The sequence below is a fragment of the Dermacentor andersoni genome, chromosome 1 (genome assembly GCF_023375885.2).
Source record: "Dermacentor andersoni chromosome 1, qqDerAnde1_hic_scaffold, whole genome shotgun sequence".
NCBI classification, from domain to species: domain Eukaryota; kingdom Metazoa; phylum Arthropoda; class Arachnida; order Ixodida; family Ixodidae; genus Dermacentor; species Dermacentor andersoni.
This window is the reverse complement of record NC_092814.1, coordinates 358,837,700-358,862,224: the sequence shown is the minus strand read 5'-3', so window position 1 is coordinate 358,862,224 and position 24,525 is coordinate 358,837,700. Positions and strand designations below refer to the sequence as shown.

Sequence of the window (24,525 nt, the reverse complement as noted above, 5' to 3'; positions counted from 1 at the left end):
GACACGTTGACAGGCGCGCAGACTGAAAACTGACAAAATCTACAGCAAAAACACTGCAGCAGATTCAACAAATTGGAATCTATCTATCGAAGCTCTGTGTGAGTGCATAAAGGGCCGGAACACGCATGCACACCAGCGAGTACGACGGACGCCGTGAAGGCGTAATGGTATCAGAGGCACCCTGCGCATACGTACGTAGCGTAATTCGAATCAATTCTATCCGAAGGAAGCGTTGGATGTCAGATGCGCGCGCCATCTGGTGGTGCTGCAAGGAACACAGCGGCGCGCGTGCTCCGCTGTCATTGGTTGGCCTATTCTGCATGGGCACAGCCAGGCCGCAGCTCCCAGGTTCACGAAGCCTGACGAGGTTCGCGAAGCTCCGCTTAAGAAAAAAAAAGGAAATTGGATAGGTTGCATCATGTACGCAGCCGCTGTGGGCGTGCTGCGGACGGTGTATACGGGCACAAAATTGCCGTGAACAAATGCCAAACGTAGGTATTCACGCGTTAGAAAGCTTACATGTCTATGTTCTACAGCTGGCAGGAGTGTTGTGGTCTGATGTTGCTATTGTGCTCGCTTTCTATTCGTAGTGGGCTCGTTTGTTCTGCAGGGGGCATTTGGGTACTAGGGCAAAGATATGAGACCCGCCTACCGGTGGCGCCCGAGACTACCTTGTGCCGCTCGAGGCCGCCGTACTTGCAAATGGTCGGGGCGCTGCCAGCGATGCTTCGCTTGCCTTAATCGCTTGTGCTCCCTGTGGCGATGGACGCGTTCCGCCGTGCTCAAACGGGTTGGGTCTTACGGCCCGAGTATCTTCGCGCCATTTCTAGGTCCTATAGCGTGTCAAACGCAGGCGAGTCGTAGCCGAGCAAGCGTGACATTCCTGCAACGAACTGCACACTTCTGGCCTTGTACGAGTAACTCCCCGTGAGTACGAGTTCGATAAGCTATATTTACCATGGCTGAGCGCTCTCTCACACGACACAATTCCTGCTCGGATGGACGAACCGAGCTATACCTCTTCGGACGCCGTGCGCGACGCCAACTTTAGCTCTGCTTGCGCCATGCCTGGCGCAACCAACCGGCAACTTTACAATTCCTAGTAAGTACAGCGGGGCGTGGCATTTCCGGAGGTGCCGGACGTTTGTGCGCGAGTAACAGCGGGTGCGAGAGAGAAAAAAGGAAGCGGGGGCTTCTGCTCCTTGTATATCTGGCTCTGCCTAGGCACTACGGAGAAGTTTCTTTGAGCGTGTTGTATGCGTTTGTCCCTGGGCGTGCCTCGGAGGGGGGTCCAGTCTGTTGATGCTCGGACGCTGGCTGCTCGCGTCGTGGAATAGGTGAAGTAGTGGGCACTGACGCCCTATTGGTTGATCACTGTGACGGGCAGACTCATTCGCGCCTGCGGCGCTCATGCTGAGTCATTCGTGCCGGATTATACATTTCTCGCGCCTTACGGTGCTTTACATGGCTCTACCTTCAAAATAACATCACTGATTTTCCCGGGCGAGCAGTACGGACCGTTGCAGAGGCCGGGCTGCATATATTGAAAATCTAGAAGGCGCAACACTTTAGCCCCGTGGTTGAACGCGACTGGCTTAAAGGCCGCGGGTGACGCTCGACGGCCTTGCAACCGCTGCGAGAGCACGCCGCGCCACCCTGACACCCTTTGCGCTAACCTAACGTGGGCTAGACGCGAAGTCAACAATCTTCGCGGCGTGACATCAAGGCGTTACCTGCGGCGTTTCAGCCAATCGCGACCAAGTGCATTTGCTAAGGCGTTGTGCGTTTATTTCACTCAAAGGGCACCACTCGGAAATGCTCCTGAAAAGTCGCGGACAGCAGCATACGAAAAGCCTGCGAAAAGCGAAGATACTGCTCTAGGAGAGCAGGCTCGGCCTCTCCTACGGCCCCTACTGCTCTCCCGGGAAAATCAGTGATCTGTTTTTGACGGTAGAGCGCCGTAAGACGCGAGAAATGTTTGATTCGGCATGGCTCGGCCCCAGCGCCGGAGGCGCAAGAAGTTCTGTCCGACATAGCTTTAGCTTATGGGAGTCGCGTACGTCCGACTTTCCTTTAGAAACGGAGATCGCCAAATGGGGAGTCCGTTCCCACTGCCTCGCCTTCTTCACCGGGCCGGCAGCCAGCGTCGGAGCGTCAACTCGACCCCACTCCGCCATGCCGGCACGCCGAGGGACGAACGCATACAACACGAGCAAAGAAACTTCTCCTCCGTAGCGCCTAGGCAAAGTCAGATATTCAAGGAGCAAAAGCCCCCAGATTTTCTCTCTCGCACCGGCCCTTACTGACGCCTGCGCACAAACGTCGGGCGCCTCTGGAAGTGCCCCGCCTCGCTGTACTTACTAGCAATGGTAAAGACGCCAACAACTGCGCCATTTGTGTACTGGACACATGCATGATCTAGTAATGGCGTCTTCCCTGTACATGGTACCGAAGTAAGGCACGTGGTTAATGTGGCTGCAACGACATAATTAAACGGCAGTGCTATAAGCTTACATGTTTTCGTTACATGCGGCTTTAGCAAGCCCTGATCCCCTGCAACCAATTTCAAAAGGGGGTTTCGCGTAAAAACCACGGAGTCGCACAGAATAGAATGCTTCAGTTTTACCAATACGCGTCCGTAACTAAATCGTTATGCGCGAGGCTTCGTTTAGCTCCCTCGTAATTCGTCCCTGTGGCTATGAGAAATAGCGGTGCGCTCAACACCTACTGCGCAGTTATGGAAATGGGTGGCGAGATGGGACGCGAGCAAGCTGGCCCTTGTATAGCACTAAAACCGTATCTTAATAATAGACGTGCACGCGTGCCCGCACGTCAAGGAAATATACAAACCCGGTAGAGCTAGGTTTCCGATACCTTCGGCTGGTCGCTCCAAGTCGGAGTTGGTGCGGCACCGAGTGGTCGCGACCGGATCCAATCGCATGGATGGGCCCCGCCGAGCACATTTCGAGCGCTCCGTTTCAACCAGCCGAATGCGCAGTCACGTGTTCGAGCGCTCGATTACGATCAGCCAAGGATACCGTTGGTGTCGTGCTCCCAGAAAATTGCAACTCTTGCCTGCGCGCCTGCCGAGCCGCTTCGCACCTCACACCCCTCACGCGCACTTCTGAATCTTCTAATTAGTTCGAAAATTCGTTCATTGCGTGTGTGGAACACCATCACCAACCGCAAAGTTGAAATACTTATGCCGTTCTATTTTTGTGTCATTTGAGGCGCCGAGTTGTAACAGTTTTCGACGAGCGCGCATTCAACTGGCTAACACACAAACACAAGTCGGTCTTGCAGTATCGGCATGAAACGGGCTTCCATGCTTACGTGCAATTTCATTGCGACTTATGCAGCATGGCAACCTAGGTGGATAGGAAAAAAATTGCATTGCTTTGTCTTTTGCTTTTTTCCTGTGACATTTTGTAACATCACTGCTATCCAGTTGTTGCTCAGCGAAACTTGCGCTGCTAAGCACGAGGTCGCGGGTTCAAATCCCGGCCACGGCGGCATTTCGATGGTGAAGAAATGCAAAAAAATGCCAGTGTACGTGCCGTGCATTCGGTGCACGTTAAAAATCCACAGGTGCTCAAAATTAATTCGGAGTTGACCAATACGACGTGCATCATAACCAGATCGTGGTTTGGGCACGTGCAGATGAAAAGTATTGAAGTAACCTACTACTATCCTTACTTCGTATAGCTAGCTGTCCACTAATTTACTACCGAAATCAATCCTTCGCCGCGAAACTGCGACTTTTTCTTATCGCAGCAAAGGTAACGCGACGCGGAGTTTGCGACAGTGACGTGTCCGGGCAGGCGACGCCGAGTACAGCGAATGCAAGTGGGCTGGTGCCGCGAGATTGCGCAATACTCAGTTCGCCGATGAACCGCTTGGCTTAGGCGTGCGTCGAATGCGCCGGTATTACTGGTGACACACTTGTGACGCGATTGGCGTGTATACACACGGTGCTTAATCGAGCTCACGTTGCTCATTTATGTATACGCTTCTGCTACTGGGGTATGCCGGTGAGGGCCGCAGCACCGTAGTGGCGGAAGTGCAACTCTGGCTTCCGCAATTCAGTCGACGGCGTAGAATTCAGCTATCGCACGTGCTGTGGTTATCTCCACGTATGATTCCAAACTTCTGAACCACGTGTGCCACCGTTCTGCAGCTAAACTTTCTCATGCCGCTGCTTTACGATGGCAAATGGGCAAGACATTGAAAAGTTCCAAGAAAAAAAAAAAATCATGGGGACGGCGGTATTGCTGCATCAAAAGCTATCACGGCCGCGCAGGGCTACCGAGTCTGATATTCTACATATTTCCTAACCGGCTGTGGGAAGAGCAGTGCTAACCAAGCGGCTAGCAGATGGCAGGGCGAAGTCGAATTTGTCACCAACTCGAAGCAAAGGCAAGAGTTTAACGTAATAGTTCTGCGGAAATCCGCAAGGTGGAGAGAAGTAATTAATAGAGGGAAAATCAGACATCCATCGGTTCGTAGCAATTGCTACAAAGGAAACCCATACGGGCTCCTCGAAAGAAAAGCCTCGCAGTTGAAGAAAAATTCGTCCTGGTCCGGGACTCGAACCTGGGACCACCGGCTTTGCGGGGCAGCCGCTCTACCATCTGAGCTAACTAGGCGGCTAGCAGATGGCAGGGCGAAGTCGAATTTGTCAACAACTCAAAGCAAAGGCAAGAGTTTGATGTAATAGTTCTGCGGAAACCCCGAAGGTGGAGAGAAGTAATCAATAAAGGGAAAATCAGACGCAGTGATGGAGCAGCGCAAGACTCGAGTAAAACAGTGGACAAATCTTATTCTATGCATAATGAGCTACAGCCAACTGCTGAGACAATGAGGGCCTAATGTGATCAGGCAAATCATCCGATTTTAGGTAATCACACGGACAAATATTTTAAGATAGTTTCTCACTTGGTTTGCATGGAAGAGGCATGTGCACTATTTTGCAAATCATCTATTTCGAGAGGTCAAGACTGTTAGGAATTTTACATTAGAAATTATACTGCATTCTATGTAGCTAAATAAATGTATGCAACATTTTCCTAACACCTGAAATCTGAAATAAACCGAGTGAGTGAAAAGGCTAAAATTATACGCTAAGACCCAGACAGTATATAAAATGTTCCAACGAAGTTCACACGCGGTATTCCAAGTTGAATTTTCATTTGTCCATTTTTAAAACAAATTCATCGAGCACAACAGCTCTTATCATGAAGGATAAGCGCCAGAATAAAGCCGCACAAAAAATTTAGTAGTACCTGTCGAATCCCTGCGAGCTTTATGAAGTATTGTGAGATGAGTTCCACAGAAGCCACACCTGGTTTTTTAGAGATGTCGTAAACAAGCACATAATATCCAGGAAAAAGAAAGAGAGAAATTTCGAACGGGTTTGCAAATTTTCATCGTAGCCACGTAACAGCGTTCAATGGCGCGGATGCCAGTAGCACCCTTCGAAATTCGGCTGTCCTTTTTAGACGCGTGTCGACGGACACAGTGCGGACATTGCGGAAACGGGGCCACGACTGGCCGGCCGGACTCGCTCAAGCGACAGCAAGGGAGATGGACGCGGCGCAACCGACTGCCGGTGCAAGACAAAATGAGGCCATCGCATTCACATCTCAACGTGCAAGGTGAATGCTTTCGTTGCTGTCGTTTTCCTTTTCAAGAATCGCGCTGCCTACAAGACAGCCTTTCCAGGCTCTCGCCTGATGGGCGGTTGAAACACTACTGTTCGGCCAAACTTTTCCAGCGCGCAAAGTGCTTCGTGAATATTCACAAAAAAAAAAAAGACACAAAAATTGTCTGATAGATGATGCTCGAAGGAAATTAATGGCTAAATTTCACTTTAGAAAAACTGACGAAAAAAATTCACCGATGATTTTGATAATTCCTAATGCAAAATTTGAGCACAGCTTTTAGTGTTTTCATTTCACGTGTCAGTATTTTGTATTATGATTATACAGGTTGTGCCACGTGATTGAGCCAAACTTGAAATATATGGAAATGCCACGTAACTGGAGCGAACCAAGGTAATGTTATTGCCGTGGCTTGGTGATACTCAACTTTTTTTTTTGCATTCCGCCTAATTAGATAATTAGTCCTAATTAGTTAATCAACTTCTCAAATATTATAATTAGATTAAAAGTATCAATGAGAAAATTGTAGAACAACATGAAAAATTCCCGGTACAGCTTTCTGTTGCTCAATGTACAGGGTGTTTCAACGAATATTTTCAAATTTTTTAAAGGTTGCCTGTGGCACATAGCTCAATTCTATACTAATAAACAAGAATTCACTAATTAACTTTTAGCTAATTACCTTTTGAACCATATTGCAATATACAAATTCTAGCAGTGGACTTCGCAAGGCGGATCCACTTGGAGCGAATTCTCAGGACGACACCAGTTTCGAGATATAATATCCCGAATTTTGCGGAGAAATGCATTGGCGTTCCATTTACTTGTGTGCTTCAGTGCATGAAACGACGTTTCGTTAACAAACGCCAATGCCTCAGGACTCGGAAATCTTTAAGACAAAAATAGCCCAAATATATCCATGTATCCAACTCGGAATTTTCGATGCCAACCCTCATAAAAAGTGGCCCAATTTGGCTATTAATAGCCCAATCTGGCAACCCTGCAGTGACGCCGCGTACGAAATTAGCCCTCCCCACCTCACGCCACCGTAGCCCCCTCGGAAGCATCAGAGCCGTATGTTATTCCTCATATGTGAATACGGCCGTTCAATTTACGCGTCAGCATTAAAAACAAATTCGGCTAATTTGAGAACCATGTTAAAACGACGTTGTCCTCTAATAAATAAATAAGAACAACAAATATTTGCACGAACTTGTAGCATCGCAATCCAATGTTGAGCAAAGCTGTGACGGGCGAATCTCCATGGAAGGAGTATGGTTGTTCGCGGCACTTACCAAATGCCCTTGACGGGCTTCCGATGCCATGTGTTGCCTGTCCTCCACCTATATATCTAATACACAGCCTCTCCAAGCCTGCGTCGGCTCCCCTAGGTGGGTTGCTTGAAAGATAATATACAGGGTGTTCAAAGTTAGACTTCCCGGGTATAAAAAAAAAATGCGAAGAGGAGTACACAGAAGCTATTTTTCTACCTAGGTTATGCGGCCAGGCGGTCGCAAGCTGTGAGGATAGTTGTCGTCGTAATGTCAGTATTTAATTTAATTCGATAATTAACTTTTTTATTTACTGCAGTTAGCATGTACGTTTATATTGAAAACTCAGAGGCGGTGCGATTTGGTGACAATTTAATTTTGTAGAATTATAGTGACGCGCCTGTGTCCCGAGGTATGCGCGTCTGAAATTTCAGCCCACGCCGTCTAATTACGCATGCGAGACGGTGGCACCCGCTATGAGGCCCCTCCCTAGTGTGACGCAGCTGTTGCGTATGACGCTCCGTCGGACAAGAATGCGGGGCGACATATGCGACGGTGATTACTTTTCGTTCTTGGCCAGCGTTTTCGTTCCTGGCCAGCGAAACCGAAGGATGACTTTGCGTGATGGCTTGGCCGAGCTCTTTTTTGAACCAATGACTTGCAGAGTTGGCGACAAAGCGCGGTGCTGCCGTACACGTACTGTCGAAGCAATCAAGTGCAGGATTACGATACTGGCTTTGGTTTCACTTTATTTTTGCATTTCGGAGGCTCAAAATCATACAAGCGCCAAGGAAACAAAGGTGACAGCTGCCGGGCAGCACCTGAGTTGCCAGTGGTGTTCCAGGGAGTCTGTACCTGTCCGAGGAGTGTGATTTGAGGGCTCTGCATTGCCTACGCCTGTAAAACTGCTGTCAAATAGAAAGACGACTGTGAACTGGCGTGAGTAGTGCACTTAAAGGGAAGCTGAAGAGTCTGTCGAATTCAATAAGACGCTCATATACGGGAACCTTATAAACCATGTAGGTAAAATTTGGGGTTTTTTTTCAATTAGGAGCGACGTAATCGTCGGTTGAAATTGCGCTGTAGCTCCGCCCCCCGTCGAATGCCGCGCGCTGCTGCTGACGCTGACGATGCGAGCGGAGACCGGAAACCGCGGTGTTGTGACGTCAACTCTAGTGTCTCGTTCCTTCGCAGCGTGCGCGACCGTGCCTGACCGCGCTTGTTTCTGCGTGCGTGCCATCGTAATCTGCTTCGATCGACCCTGCATTCCTTTGTTGGTGCGTCTGCGTGTATGTAGAGTGGTAGTCAACGTGTGGGGTAGTCAACGTGAGTGGTAATCAACGTGAGTGGTAGTCAACGTGGTATTCAACAGATGAAGGTCACTGCACGTACTGCATGAACCGGGAAGCTTTTCACGCGTTTAAACCGTCTTTGTAGATTGCCGACAGCTTTGGACAGCGCACAAATGCCGACGATCGCATCCCCGCTTACGTTCCACGAGGAGGCATGCAGGAACACAACACTACAGTTGTTTGACCGGAAACGAGCTCACTAGAATGGCGAAAGATCAGCGAGATCACTAGATCGCTTTGCAAAAAACATACTCACCAAAGAGCATTTCCAACACGATTAGATCCCAAGACTTTGCTTTCGTTCGCGTCGAAAGCACTGCTCGCACCAGCATCGTTTGATTCTTCGAGAGGCCGCCTCTTCGCAATCGGCTCGTACATGTAGGGAGTAACGCCGAACTCCTCAGAAAAACGCAGTCTCTCTAAATTTTCCATTACCGTCTCAGAAAAACAGCACCAAACTACCTGGCACCGCGCTTCATGTGTAGCGGCAGCGGTCGGTTACTAGTGTTGACGTCACGAGCGGCCCCCCACCAATCACAGGCGGAAACGAGACGCGCGAGCTGGGCGTGTCCGCTGCTGCACTTTTCGTCGAAATAAAATATATTTGCGCTTTCTTTTGCTCAATTTCGATACGATATTCGAATTCGGAGGGTTGAAAACCATCATGTACAGATGTTCACTCATTTTTTCTGGAAAACCCTTCAGCTTCCCTTTAATTGGTGTATGCCTGACGATATTTTTTTTATTCTTCGCGGTTTTGCGAAAGTGCGGAACAGATCAGGCATCGCGTTGCAATCGCATCGAGTGAACCCCTGAGTTTCCATTACGTGCCTTTGCCTTTGCCACTGATTGCCTCTACTAAGCTGGCCGTTGAAAGAAGCAAGCCCTGCATTGGGACCTTCTGCGTTGAACAATGGCTGTTTCGCCTTGGTCGATCGAGGTACTATTCTACGGCAGAAATAAATGATGTAGTGCTATCAATGGCGCAGATGAACGGCAATGCCTCATAGCAATGAGTCTGTACGCGTCTCGCCATCCGGATCGGCGAGTTCCAACCAAAGCAACATTTGTTAGCATTTTGAGACTTTTTCGCACAACAGGCTCAGTTCACCAAAAAAGACAGCCCAAGAAGAGCATCATTGATGAGGACTTTGAGATTGACGTCTTGCCTGCGTACATGCAATGTCAAATGCAAGCATAAGAGGAATTTCTAAACAATGCGGGAGAAGCGCGGGAACAGTGCACAACGTTCTAAAAAAGCACGAATTTCATCCGTACCATGCGAGTCTTCATCAGGACTTAAGTGAGGCAGACTTGGAAAAACGGGGACACTATTGTAATTGCGCTCTAAAAAGATTGACCAATATAAGGCTTTCGTACAAAGAGTGATTTGGACTGATGAGGCTCGATTTTGCAGGAGAGGCAGAGTGAATATTCACAATGCTCGCTACTGGTCACAACGAAATCCTCACTGGCTGCGGCAACACAAACACCAAATTCGCTGGGGTCTAAATGTGTGGTGTGGCATACTTGGGGACAGAATTATTGGCCTTCACTTCTTCGAAGGGAACCTCGATGGAAAGAATTATGCACACAAAATTTTTGCTGGTGTCGTCGATAAATTTGCCTCGAGCTTCCCTCTCAACGAACTGCGGCAAGTTTGATTCCAGCATGACGGGGCCCCACCACAATTCTTCTCCCCTGCAAAGAACTGGTTGACTGTAGCTCTCCACGGCAGTGGATTGGACGCGAAGGAGAGTTGTTTTAGCCGCCGAGATCCTCTGATCTCTCTCCACTGTACTTCATCTTGTGGGGCTAAGTGAAAGATCGCGTTTACGCAGTTGAGCCCGCCGATGTCAACGACATGAAGATGAGAATAGTTACCGCCTGTAGAAGCATCGACCCGGAAATGCTGCGCAGAGTTGCCTGGGTTTGGGAACGCAGAGTTGCCGGAAATGCTGCCTGGGTTTGGGAACGCAGTAGACACCCGCCGCCCGTAGAAATTGCCAGACCCCGTGCACGTGAAGAGTGAATAACAACCAATCGGACTGAGTTGAGTTTCTTCCAACGGGCCTGTAAAATTTAGCAAGGGTTTTCTTTTGCCAAGGTCACTTGTACTGGTGTAAATGCATGACTTGGAAATGAATTGAACGAGTTATAATCGAAGTTAACTGTCTGCACAGTGTCTGAAAGCAAACTATAGCAGCGCTGTGCGCAGGTCGAACGCTCCATATTTGAAACGAGCGCAGTTTGCAGTTGCGTCTAAATTTCTCGCGAGCAAATAAACTGGCAACGCAGCGGGTTGGATGAGAAAACAGCACCCTCTGCTTGTACCGTTAAACTAAAGCATGCTATGATAACGACGTGTCGCTATGTGGCATAACATGTGTTACATTCAACTTCAGACTTTCCCAGGCAGTTATAATTCCTCCTACAGTACCTGCAGATAAGAATACATTAGCGAGTATATTCCTCCTTTTAAAGCATTAGTAACACTAATTCTGGGGCAGCATGCTACAAACGAAGAAACACCAAATGAAGCTTAAGCGTACATAAGCTGTAATTTATCGAAGCGCCTGCCTGCACAAAGCACACTCCGCTATATTTGAAACGCCAGCAAGATATTTAAAATAAAGAAAAAGAAAGCAATGGTCTGCATGTCGGGAATAACGAAGTCGTCCCGAGATAAGTGTTTCGAACAAACCGGTATAGCATCGGTCACCTTTTCCAAATGCGGTAGTTTTTTTTATTCAAGTCGCTCTCCGATGCGTGTCATCTGCTTCTTTCTAGAAACGACGAAATCATACGTTGTTGTCTTTCCACCGCGATGACATGCATAGCATACAGCCAAAGTCTTTCGACATCCGCTTTTTTTTTCATTTACGGGCTTGCGCGAGACGGCATCATGACGATTTGAGAATACGAGGCATTCAACGCATGCCGTGATATAGGACACCCGCTTTCGCTACAAACCTGAACCTGGATCGGCTGTTTCTCGGCGCGGCCGCTAGGTAGCGAGCATTTACTTGGAGTCGCGAATACAAAGCACCATGAAATATGCATGGAACCCTTTAGCGAAATATCATAAAGAAACGTTCGCTCTCTTCGAGGCTTATTTTGATAAGGACATTTAGAAATAGCGCACTTAAACAGTTTTGAGTGCGCAAAGCGCCACGCCTCTCTTGCGTTTTCTTGTACCTTTGAGTTCTTTTGAGTACTTCTTCCGTTTTTTTCTACGCCTGACTGATAGCTTTCCCTAGCTTTGGGTCACCTATTTCTAGACGTCCCTAACTATCTTAATCTATTTTGCAGGTCGTTCTTTTTCTTTCTTTTTCTTCTCTTTTTTTTTACGCTGCTCGCTTAGTATTTTCAGGTCGCGAACGGCATCCCCGTGACATGGCGCTCGCAACAAGAAACGATCGAGTTCAGTATTTAAATAAACAGGAAAAGAAGTGCACGCAAGATAGTTGATTATTGCTTGGGGGGCAAGACGTGCTTGGAAGGTTGTAATTTTGTTCTGCTAATACATTGCATACTTTAATTAGCTGATTGTAAAATAAGCACGTAATTTAAAAAGCTTCCCGCACATGACGCATAACGTGACCCATATTTGCGTTGTGCCACGTTCCCCGTATACTTTGTGTTGCGTTCGGTTGTCCTACACAGGGCATGCGTATCACGCTTGGATAACGCTGTCGAGCGTTTCACTAACAAATGCACCCCTAAGCGCGTAAGAACATATTGTGTGAGGGAATACGGGCGTCAAGGTCTACATACATCTGCCGCTTGTGTATATATATGTGCGACGCAGTGCCCACTGCGGGCTCAAAATTACTCTTCTTTTCGTTAGGACGGTGCAAATGTGACTCAGGAACGCACGAGCCTGTGTAAATGGTCTTGCAGCTGCCGTGCATCGCGTTTTAAATAAAGAGCGGCCACTCTACGCAAAGACAACCAAGTGCATATTCTTCACAGTGGAATACGGCAGCCGGAGTAAGGCGTTCAATTTAATAATTGATTGCAACTAGTTAATATTTAACTTACTGCTCTGAGTGGTGCGCTCCCATTGAAGAGCTTGTAGATGACTGAAGTAAACTGAAAACTGGCGCGTTGTCGGGCGGGTTGTCTTTTTTTTTGCCCGTTTGTGTGTTTTAGGCTGATAAAGCCCACGAAAAAAAAAGGAACGCTATTGCGTGACCAAGCGTCCGCCCGCATCCCGAAGCCACGCCGTCAAAGACGCTCCACAGGAGTTAGTGAGTGCAGTCTCTCCACGAAGCATCAACCACCAGTTATCGGCACTATTGCCTCATTAACGCCAATGCGATGAAGGGACACTACAGGAACACTAATGCGGATTGGTGGTTAGTCATGTAGTATTTCTTTTTTAATTTCTCGCTGTCTTTTTTTTTTATCCGGCGGAAAAAATCCACAGGCAAAAATTACCTGGCCGAAAACATGTAGCATTCAGTTTCTTTCAATTTCCTACAAATTCTTCATTGACAGCATGGCGTACAAACAGCAAATAAAGAAAAAAGTGGCTAATTGCAAATAATTGGTAAATTTAATGGCTTCAATGAAACAATTACTGGCGGCTACTGTACTCGAGTGTGAACATTATGTACGTGGTTATCTTCGCCTAGAAGGACCCGTCTTCTTCAAAAACGCGGTGCAAGATAGCTGGGAGACCCTGTATACACAAAGCTCGCACATCTCTCACTCACAGAGATGACGTGGACACCATCAGGTGAGCAACGCCTTTATAGAGTTATTATTGTACGGAACAAGCTAGGAATTAAACTTCACATTTGTTTCTGCACTAATCCCGGAAGAGTCGTGCATGGAGCCCTCTTATATTTAAGGGGCTTTTGTGGGGTTCTTTTGGATGCGGCGTTTTGATGGAGGCTACACTTGCACTATTGTTAAGACCACGCGTAGCCTGGTTGAAGTGACCGATACCCATAATAAAGAAATTAAAGAATCAGGCTGAATGGCGTATTTAATCTCTAAATCATTATATGCGTGCAACGCCAACCTTCTGGAGTTCAGGGGCTAGGGTTACTTTGCGGCCAGCTAAGCCAACCTGTCTCGTCGCAGCTTTATGCTTATTAGGCGTAAGGATAACTTTGCTACTGTCCCACTCATTTCGAACTCGCTGTATTTACTTTATTTAAATTATATACTTTCCGATTTTTCACTGGTTTGACTACACGTAAGCGCTTCCTAAAATAATGCTCCAAAATTATAGCATTTATGCGAAATAACTTTTTCAGCAGCGTGCTACATCGAATGCCGCAATTAATTTAGTGGAGTCAAGAGGTAAAGCTTTATTGTGTTCTTGATGGGGTCCAGGGGTGCCGGGGTTGGAGACTAAGTAGAACGCGTCTAAACGATGCGCCTGCCTCTGTATTCTCATCGTGTCGAATAGAAACAGAAAGGTTAGAAACCATAACGCTGGCCTTCATTAAGTAAAAGTCGGGGGATAAAGAATTTGCTTGAAGATGTGGAGCATTTGAATAGTGTAAGGACGCGATACCGTCGGCAGGTCTCCACGATGTTTTGGCTGCTTGCTCGCCTCTGGAAGCTACCACATTTCGCAAACCGGAAGCTACGGAAGCGCGACGCCAATGTGTCGCAATATTGCGCATGCAGCGTGCATTTACAGGGTTCGCTATAAAGAGGCGTATCGACAGCATTTTCGCAAGTACGGTTTGAAAAAAACAAACACCGGAAGGCGGCTCGACTATTTGCTCTGGGCAGTTCGGCGCCGCAAATTACGAAAACAGATGCGGTGACCCAGTCGGGGAATGCGGCAAGCGGATCTCCTGCATTGATGTTCCGCTTGGCGAGACGGCGCTGTCCTCGAGGGAGGACAGGAAACAACAGAAAAAAACAACAACATACACGCCGTAAGAAAGGAGTAAAAAAACAAAAACAAATTAGAAATACACTGCTGTTGGGCGCCTTCGCATGTGCGTGAGGATGCTAAGTGGCTGAAACACTGGTCAAGAGCGCCCTCCTCCTCTGGAGGCGAGAGCAACAAGGGAGCGCCATAAAAACGCGAGTTACGGTCGGAGTGCGAGCAGAGTTTAGGAAAGGAGCGCTACAACTCGCAAGCGGAGACATCGAGTTCCGTCGCTCAGCCACTGCGAAAGCATGAATGTCGTGCGCCGCCTGATCGCCCTGACCATCGTCATCGCAGCCGCGGCACCGAGAACGTGGAGCCAGGAGCCAACGTCGGGGCCCAACCTCGCTGCGCCCGGAGGCGACTGGCTGCGGTTCCTGCGCCCGCAAGCCGATCTGTCACGCGCCGCCCTCGACGGATACCAGAGGTCGATGAGGGATCTGCAGGCCTTCGTAAATCAGCAGAGTGCAACCAGGGTTGTATGAGACGCACATTCCCCTTCGCATGCTTGCGACGCGCTTCGTTGAATTGATGGCTGTTCAGAACTGGTGCGTCGTTAGTAGAGAGCATCTGACGCGCCCACAGGCGGGCGTTGCTAGCGCACAGAAGACGTCTAGAAGACGTCTTTTATGCGCTAGGAACGAGATTTCACGCTTCTTTATATTATCAGAGCTGCGGCCCGCTCAGTGCAGCCAATTAGGCGCCACGTCGCGGGCTCATACAAAGAGCATGCCAGTAGGACCCTCTCCAGTGAAAAAAACAAACAAAACAAGCAATCATGAACAATGAAACTTCTACGGATGCACTCTATAAATATCATTGTAGATGCCTTACAGTGGGTGTGAAGTTTAAAAAGAAAGGTTGCGCCAGGCGACCGCAGTGTTAATAATTTATTGTGGATATATTAATGTTATTAGCGTACGTGCCAACCAACGCCCTGGCTGTAATTCTGTGGCTGAAAATATAATCGCTGCATTCTTTTCCACCCCAAGAGACTGAAGTGGAATTGCCGCCGAATGAAATAGGGCGTCCGTGGGCCGAGGTTTCGGTGCACGTTACTGATCACGAAACTCAAAATTTGCTTAAATTACAATGATTAATAATGAAATTTCCACTCACCTAGGTTGCCGCAAAAACTGCGGAGGCTGAGTGCTGTAGAAAGAGTCAGTGCTCTCAAATAGGTTTGCATGCATGTAACATTGAAATGTGTATTACCCATGGGAGAAGAGTACATTTTGGAAAGCGTGGGCCAGAAGCCAAAATACTTAAGGCTGGAGAAACGTGACAGCGCCTCCAGTGACCCCAGAATGAGTGCCTTCAGACACCGCAAAGCTCTCGCGTGACAGAGCGTGCCTACAAACGCGACCGTTCCGATTAAGGAAGCCGGCGAGAGTACCAAAGGAACGTATTCGTGTTAAAATGGCGCAAACGGACAAAGCAATGAACTTTGTTTTTAACAGGAATTATGGTAATTGAAGGTATATATTTACTGCAGTGAGGATATTTAGGTAGCCTCTGTTGTTTCGTTGCGCAATTCTATAGGGAACAGAGCCGGCGATAGGCTACCTGCGTAAGTAGTGCAGATGGCTAACGTATACGCCGACCATAGGTCGGCATAATGGACAGAAATCACTCCGACTCACTCACAATTCATAGTTTTTTTTTTGCTTAGGGCTCACTCGGACTCAGACTCGCCAAATGTTACTCAGCTTGGCTCACTTGCACTCAAACTTACCAAAATTCTACTCAGCCGGGACCACTTGGACTCAGACTATCCAGAATTCTAATCAGAAGGGCTCACTCGTACTCACTCATCAGAATCAGACTGAGAAAGGTCCGCTTGACCGGGGTCTCACTCGCTCAGGCTTTCTCGTTAATTTAACGCACCAAATATTAAGAGACGGTCATACGAGACGAAATAAAGCACATGCAGAGAGATTACAAATGCTAAAGATGTATGAAAATGTACGCCCGAGTGCCTTAAACATCACAAGGTCGTTATTTCCGGTGCATCACAATGCCTTACAAGAAATAAGTATGGCGCGCGATCTCAGCAGTGCTGGAAGGTTTTCGCTTGAAGAGGTCCTAGATGGATCTATATTTAAGAAATATTGAAATTCCTATTTGCGTGTTGTGACGAGGGTGGCACTAACAGTTACCGCGTACCAAACAGTTCCTTCAAAACGTGTGGGAAACGGGGGGCTTATAGAACCCACTCCCCAAGAGCCATCGTGCAGATGGGCCCCAAAAAGAAGGTAGCGGGTCGGCGTAAGAGGAGGCTGATTTGGCGATGTTGGCATGGTTACCCCTAGTATTTTTTTCCCTTCCTCCATGGAACCAAAGTTTCGTCGCAAAATCCCCATCACCGACCTTTAATCGAGCTGCACTCTTACCACGGTAAGGTTTAATAAAGGGGCATAGTCCCAATTTTATGCACCCATAAATAAAAATTATATAGCGACTTTAACTCAAGTAACCTTTAATAAAGAAGCATATTCTCGTAAATTTGTGCCCCTATAAACTAGAAATGAAATTGTAACCTTTACCCAAGTAACGTTTAATAAAGGGGTATATTTTCATAATTTCGTACACCTGTAAATTAAAAGCTATACAACAACCTTTAGTACAGGTACACGTAGCCTTTTTGTACCGTAACCTTGCGTATAGGCATACAATCTTGCAACTCTTCACCAGCTCGTCCTTCTGCGCGCGCCCATGAATTTAAGACAACTGACTTTCCGGCCATCCCTCAAGCTTCACTGCAATGCACTAGCGTAACTTACTGAGCAGCACTTTATAAAAATTCTATTTCAAAGGGTTGGCCAAATTTCAACAACCTTCAGTTACCAACGTCAGGAGGATACTTTCTTTTCAAAATATGGGCATTTAAGGCACATAGTCGCAACTTCTTTGCTGCGTTATAGCATCGCTTTGGTAAGGTTAAAATGCTGCTATAACTAAGCATTGAAGTTACTACTAAGTTCCGTAAACGCCTATGTTATCTGAATAAGGTATCCTATCGGCGTAGGTAACGGAAAGTTGTTGAACTTCGGCCGATCTTCTGAAATACCATTTTTTGAAGGCGTTGGTCAATCAGATGACGCTAGTGAACTGCAGTGAAGTTCAATAGATGGCCGAAGGATCCATGTACAAAATTCATGGGCATGCACAGAAGGGCGCGCGGATGACGACGTGCAAGACTCTATGCTTATACCAACGATTACAACAAAAATTTCATAAAATTTGCAGGAGGGGCAGTGTCCAAGATTCTTGGACATGACTATGTCTAAAATGAATAAATATGCAGGTCTTGAGAAAAATTACGTTTTATTGCTGTGAAAGCTTCATAGTGGCGACAGAAATCAGAATTTGCGCGATAGACAATATAATTATTTAGGGCCAAAATTGTACTAATTAGCGTTTTTTCATTTCTTTAGGGGACAGGTCATAGCATATTAAAGGCAGCCAGCACTGAAAGCGTACCAAATTCCCATAAATTTTGCCTGACACGAGTTTCCAGAAATTGGAAGTCCTCGTCTGCCATGAAGTGCGTTGCTGTTTCAGTTATTGTTTCTGCACGCCCTGCAGCAACATTCTGTACATAAATATCCCAACTGGAACAGCAATACATTTCATGGCATGTTTGCAGTATGCGCTTTTGAGAATATTCTGCGGCAGAATGCTTCCAGCAATCGGATATGGAGTGTTGATTGACCAGCTCTGCCGTTAACCACAATTGGTTATTTGCAGGATAATCAGTCAAATATTGGTAATATTCGTAATAACGATTACTGCGGAAATCCTGCTGCGATTGCTATAAAGCTTGTCAGCAGAAATCCACACTTCAGCTCAAATTCTCGATGTTTAATATTCAAAGACAGTCCGGATCACAGCCTATATAAATCTCCTTTGCCGCCTAGCTATTTTTGAGTGCAGGTCATTTACACAAGGCAAGTTGCAGTAATAGTATAGAAGGCACGATGCATAAAAAAAATTGTACCTCTTGACATAAGCTGGCACATACTTGGTAATTTCAGGATTAAATGTGCGAAACGCAGAATAATTGCTAAAATACACCGTGTGATGTTTTTGTAAAGTGCAACATTTACTCCAGCTTTAAGAATAACTAACACGGTGACTGATAGACATACAAAAATAAGTGTTTATGAAGCGAGCAAGTAGTTTGCTTCAATAAAACTGAGTAGTGTAAGCATGAGCATGGATTGATGGTGAAATATACGGCACGCACGCACGCACGCACGCACGCACACCAGCAAATAAATAATTGAAGAAGAAGGCCACTTACCTAGGTCCCATTTATTGCTGTCTTCGGCATTCGTTACTGCAGTTATAAGCGATGCTCACCATTCACACGTAAGCGAAGAACTTATACCATTGTCCCTCTGCAATGGGTCTCGTTGCAACGGCCACGCAGCCCACCAAACATGTCCCTGCTCCACGGCGGCATGTCTTCTTTTCAGCGTGTCGGGCACTTTTTAGGAGTCTTTTTGGTAACTTCACCACGTGTCACGAACGACTCGGACACACAACACGTTTGGTAAGCGCAGACCACCAAATCGGAGAGCGTTAAATCATGCTTAAAGCGATGAAACAAAGCGCCAAACAAGGCGTTGTCGTTATATCGAAATAGTTCGCGTTTAAGTTTCTGAATACTGTACAGAAACAGGGCGGCGATTTGCGCGTTGTGTCGTCAACATTCATACGCCGATGCAGGCAGTCGACCCGTGCACAATAGCGAGCACACGCGCAGAACGCCTGTGGCGTCCGTTCGGCGTCTGCTCCAGTCCGCCTTCTGCTTGCGCCAGCGCCGCGGTGCGTCCACTGCGGGCGCTATGTGAAGGTCTCCCGTAGCGTTACGCGCAAGTTTCATGAGCAGATAAAAAGTATTGAAGGACCACGCTATTTCTTAAAACTTATCTGTCAGGGGATACGATTCCACCGCTCGTTGAGGCCATTGGTTTGTGGATGGTGGGAGGTGCATGGTGAGCTGATGTTGGGTAGAAGAGACGGCGCATGATCCCATCAGTGATTGTGAACGAGAAAGTACGGCCTCGCTCTGTGAGCACTTCACGTGGAGCTCCATCCATCAAGAAGATGTTGTCTGGTAGGAAATTTGCCACACCAGTTGCACAGCTGGGTGGGAGAGCGCGCGCAATGAGGCATCTGATCACGCAGTCAGCAGCGACAGTAGTGGGTACCAAACAATGCACACTACCGAATTTCGTGCACCAGCAAAATTTTATTACCATTGATCGTGGTTTTGCCATAAATGTTGTGCTTCCCGAACCGCGCAGCGTTCTCTAGCATGTTACGTCCGCTGTGATTGGGAGGGAAATTACAACATTTTATTTGTGTTTTGTAAAGCTCCTTTCATGGCGTGATGTATTCGAAAGCTATTCAAAGAATATTAGACTTTTCAAACAGTGACTGTTCGTTTCCAGGACCGAATCAAACAACACAATATTTGATTCGCTATTCTGAGATAGGGAGAGAGAGAGATAACTGGAAGGCACGGATGTTAACCAGTCAAGAGTGCGGTTGGCTGCCCTCGCTATTCGGACATTTTGAATATTCACATACCCCTAATTGCTTTAGTGCAAAATGACGCTAAATGATGTAAAGTAACGACAAAAGAGTAATGAGACTCACTTGCAACTATCTCTATTCAGAGTGGACAGAATCACCTTTTCTAAGGGAAGTTCCATCGTGCGCAAACAGTAGACAACGGAAGTAAAATTGCTCAAGTGCGAGCTTATTGTAACGTACAACCAAATAATTGATGTTTAATACAACGCTGAGCAACACAGGTATCACCGAAACAAGTGTCTCGCTTCATTTCGACAGAACTCACATGCCAAGCGATGTTTCCTTTCTATGAGTATGCATGGTAGTGTAAACAGAGTTGGCGGCTCGAACCATGTCTTTGCGGAAATGGCGAATTTTAAACACGGCGCATACCCAGAAAAAGAAAAACGCACCACGAATCAGGCGGTTGACCAAAAGCAACTTCGAAAGTATCGTATGCATCACTGTCAAGAACAGTGTCACAATGACAACTTTTCTAGCTAATAGTTCACACGATTTACAAATACCGAGTGCCCTTTATATCAGCACCTAAAGGCAGCGAGTAAAATTATTTTTGCTCGCGCAAATCACGCAAGACCAGTCCATCATTTCAATTGTGATAATAGACCGCAATCTTTCTTGGACCAAACATGGGCCCTATAATATAAAAATATTCCAATATGTTTCTATTCGAATCTCCTGACGTCAAATTTGCGTAACCACCGACGCAAGCACCGGACGGTCACCCACAGCGTTGTCTGTACAAACCAATCAAACACTCTCCTCGCCCATAGGAGGTCACGTTTGTTTGCTTGAAAAACGAATAACATTGCCTACACTGAGCGGCTTGTCGTATCTAATTGGCTGACAAGAGGCGAGGAGAACGCTCAAGTGGAGAGGGATCCGCTGGGGCAGAGCCAGTGCACTGAAAATAGATAACCGGATGAAGAGGGTGGTGCCGGCGTCTGCGATTGGTCGGCTTTCCCTTGCTTAGCTTGTGGTGGCTGGTCAAAAATCGCGGCGGCATGCAACGGAAGCTTAAGAATGACGCTAAAACTGACCCTCAGCAAAGAAGAGTTGGCAGAATCAGGTGGTAAATGTGCCGAAAGTCGAAAACGTTACACGGCCACGCAAGAAGTTTTATTATACGCAAATATACCCATGCTCTCCAGCAGGTGCGAGTAGCCAGCGTCTCGGCGATCGGCGGTAGCCATCTTTTATTCCTTTCGGAACGGGGCAGCCTGCGGCTATTCCGAAGAAAATTCAGTTTTGTTCGGCATATTATTGCATCTTTATCGCGTACACGTCACTTTGACGCGGTGAGTTTGTGCGGTTTTGTGACGTCGCGTGACAGGCAGGTGAAGTGGGTGCAGCCCGAAAACTTTTTACCAATAGCCGAGGGCTAATGGCGAAAAGGGGTTGAATCAGAAATAACTGTTTTTCTTTTTTCTGTCAAATCATGCATAATCAGTGTGTACACATCATATCATATGGGGAGCTATCGCAGTTTTCGCGACGTCGCGTGACAGACAGGTGAAGTAGGGGTGGTCGAAAAAAGTTTTTGACCAATCGTGGAGGGCTGATAGCAGAATTGGAATAGAAAAGTATGGAATAGTTTTACGTTATAGCGCCCCATGTTACTGCGCTTAGAGCTAAACTGACCAACTTCATACACGTTTTTCGTGTAATATCTGGACTGAGATGGGGCCCCTCTGAGCGAAGTTTGCTCCAAGTGTACCAGGTACTTTTTGTGGGCTACATACGCTACAGTATGCCTGTGGTATCTAACATGGGATCATCTTGTATACGCACGCTGGAGAGCCTTCAGGCACAAGCACTGCGGATATGTCTTGGCTTGCCACGCTGCACGTCAACTAAGGGCACAATAGCGGAAGCACGGGCTGGTACAATCGACATATACAGGTCCTGTGAACCTGTGCCGACCTATCTTCGCCTGCTGACCAGACACTCACACCATCCTCTGTCAACACTTCCAAGAACCAACCTTGACTGTGGTTTTTCTAAAGCAATTGCATGTCACGCAGGCATTATACCTGCCAGGTTCCAGACCACCAACATCCCCTAGACACCTCCATGGACATTGCCAAGACCACTAGTGAGGCTTCAGATACCCGGAATTATGAAGAAATCCCACGTTTCCTCCATTGGCTTGAAATAGCTCACCCTGTCCCATATATTCACATTATATAGTGGGACTGTACAAGTATATACCGATGGTTCGGTCACGCCATCTGCCACAACGGCCGCATTTGTCATCCCACAACTTGGAATTACTCGGCGATTTCAATTAGACCACAAATCGACATCTACGGCTGCGGAACTTGTGGGAATACGGGAGGCTGTCCGTTTTATGAGAACGCAGACACCTCATAAATGGACGGTATTCTGTGATGTCAAATCAGCGCTGCAGGCGCTAAAATGCTTTTTAAAAAAAGACCGTACTACCTGCTCATGCTGGAAATCGCCGAACTTCATCACAATGCCGAGTCAAGTAGCCGTGTGATCACTTTTCAATGGGTGCCTAGTCATTGTGGTGTGATTGGCATATGAACTCGCTGACAGTGAGGCAAGATCGGCCTTCTCCTCCTCTGATGAAGTACGGATTGCCTACTCGCGACCTGATACGAACTCCATGATCAAGGCACTCATTCAGGACCTTATAAAGGCCTACAGAGCCCACAATAACAACATTCCCAGACACCTACATATGATCGACCCAGACGGTAAATTCTGTTTGCCCCCGAAGGTTACGCGAAGCAAAACGTCATTGCTACACAGGATTCGGCTGGGCATTGCTTTCACCCGTCGCTACGCGCACCTCATCGGCCAATCGAACAGCCCTGAGTGTGAACACTGCCAGGTGCCTGAAACACTGGAACACATACTGTGCGATTGCCCAGCATATATGCTGGAGTGAAGGACGTTAGAAAGTTTCCTAGCCAGCGTTGGCTGGCAACCACTGTCGGAGGAAGCTATCCTCGGCCCATGGCCTGACGCTGCAACTTCAGTGCGTGCCACTAAAGTGTTGGTAAAGTTTCTGCAGGACACCAAGCTTGAAGAGCAGCTCTAGTAAGGCAACTGTCTCGTATACGCAAGCACTCACCACTTCTCTTATCATCATCATCCATCCCAATACTTTCACTCCCCTTCCCTCTTCCCCAGTGCAGAGTAGCAGACTAGAGGGCACTAGCTCAGGTCGACCTCTGTCTTTCCCGTCAATAAATTCTATTCTATTCTATTCGAGGCCTTTATAACGACTCACAGAGGCTAAAAAACTGTCAGGTAGAGATTATTGTCGTATATCATACGTCATATATAAAATGTCATATATTTTAAACTTAAATACGGAACACTATCACGCAGAAACGAAGTCGTGTGCGATCACCATGAATTACAGGCACAATTTATCGAAACGCCTTTCTTTATCCGATATCGCAAAATTTGTAATTGTTTGCATGGATATTATTGTAGACAACTCCCTCACAGCCTACCTCCCCTCCCCCTCCCCTAATCAACCATAACGGTTGGCTTGGCCGTTCGTCTGTAGTGGATGAGCTAAAATTATTCGAGAAACAAGCAACCAAGCGAGCAAACAAGTCGGCGATCTCCATTGTGAGACAATGCTGGGCCGCTATCTTGTATGCGTTCGAAGAGCCGTGCTTTCGCATTAAGTCCAGAGCTGAAGTAGTCGCTGCAGTCTGCTGGCTTTTAAAGCGAGGTTTTCTTTTTCTCTTCCAACCGGCCTCCCTCGTTGGTTTCCTTTCTGGAGACGAGGTGGAGTGTTGTCTGTTGCAGCGTTTGAGACCAAAGGGATCAATTGCATCCACAGTTTTGGAGATATTCAAATTAATAATCTTTTCCCATGATCGCCGCATGTACATATGAGCTAGGTATAAAACAGGACAATAAAAAGTATTGCGTGCTCAAGCACTCTAACATCTTACGATGTATATGGTGTAACAGCACATCTGCAGCTAATTGTGTACAGCATCAATTGCTTTTGCTCGCCCGTAGTGGTAGCCCCGTGGCTATTGAGCTGCGCTTCTGAGCTCGAGTTCATCGCGGCTAGATGGACTTCGATGAGGGCGAAATGAAAAAAAAAAAACGATAGTTTGTATACTTAGATTTATGTGCACGTTAAAAAAAATGATGCAGCCAAAATTAATACGGAGTCCCCCCACTACGGCACGCCTCATAACCAGACCGCGGTTTCGACAAATAAGACCTGAGAATTTATACGCTTCTTCAATTGTATTTCGCGCATTCTTCGTTGTTTTCGCTGAGCAGTACAGCAACCAGCTGATGCAGATTACTGCACACGTCAACCTTACTGGGCGAGTCCTTGTATCGAAGCATTCGCGCCCATCTATTGCAGTTGGCGCTGGGGTCGCCCGCGGCTGTTGGCGGAAGGAGTGGCGTGGCGTTCCCGCCGCTATTTGGTGGCGCAGACGCGACCAACCAGCAGGCCCTGTTCCAACAGCGGGCGCTTAACAACACTCTCAGCCTGCAGCAACTGCTACGCCGACTGTTCCCGACGCCGCAGCCGCCAGCGGTCGGGACGCCACAGCGCTTCGCCCCCATCGTTGCGCGTCGACGCCAGCGATGAAACCACAAATGGACGCGCGACGTCACTCAAGCTGAAAATTAGTGGTAGTTTGTCGCAGAATGCTTATCTTTGTTTGTCTTCGCAATAACCTTAACTACATAAATGTGGACAAATAAAAAAAATATTA

General features: G+C 47.3%; 1 long non-coding RNA gene across 1 annotated transcript; it reads left to right on the top strand.

Moving 5' to 3' along the window:
- The first annotated feature begins 202 nt into the window (after positions 1–202).
- LOC129381157 (uncharacterized) lies at positions 203–24,525 on the top strand. The gene is made up of 3 exons (XR_008609394.2): positions 203–927; positions 5,499–5,654; positions 24,168–24,525. It is a non-coding gene; the product is annotated as an uncharacterized lncRNA (long non-coding RNA).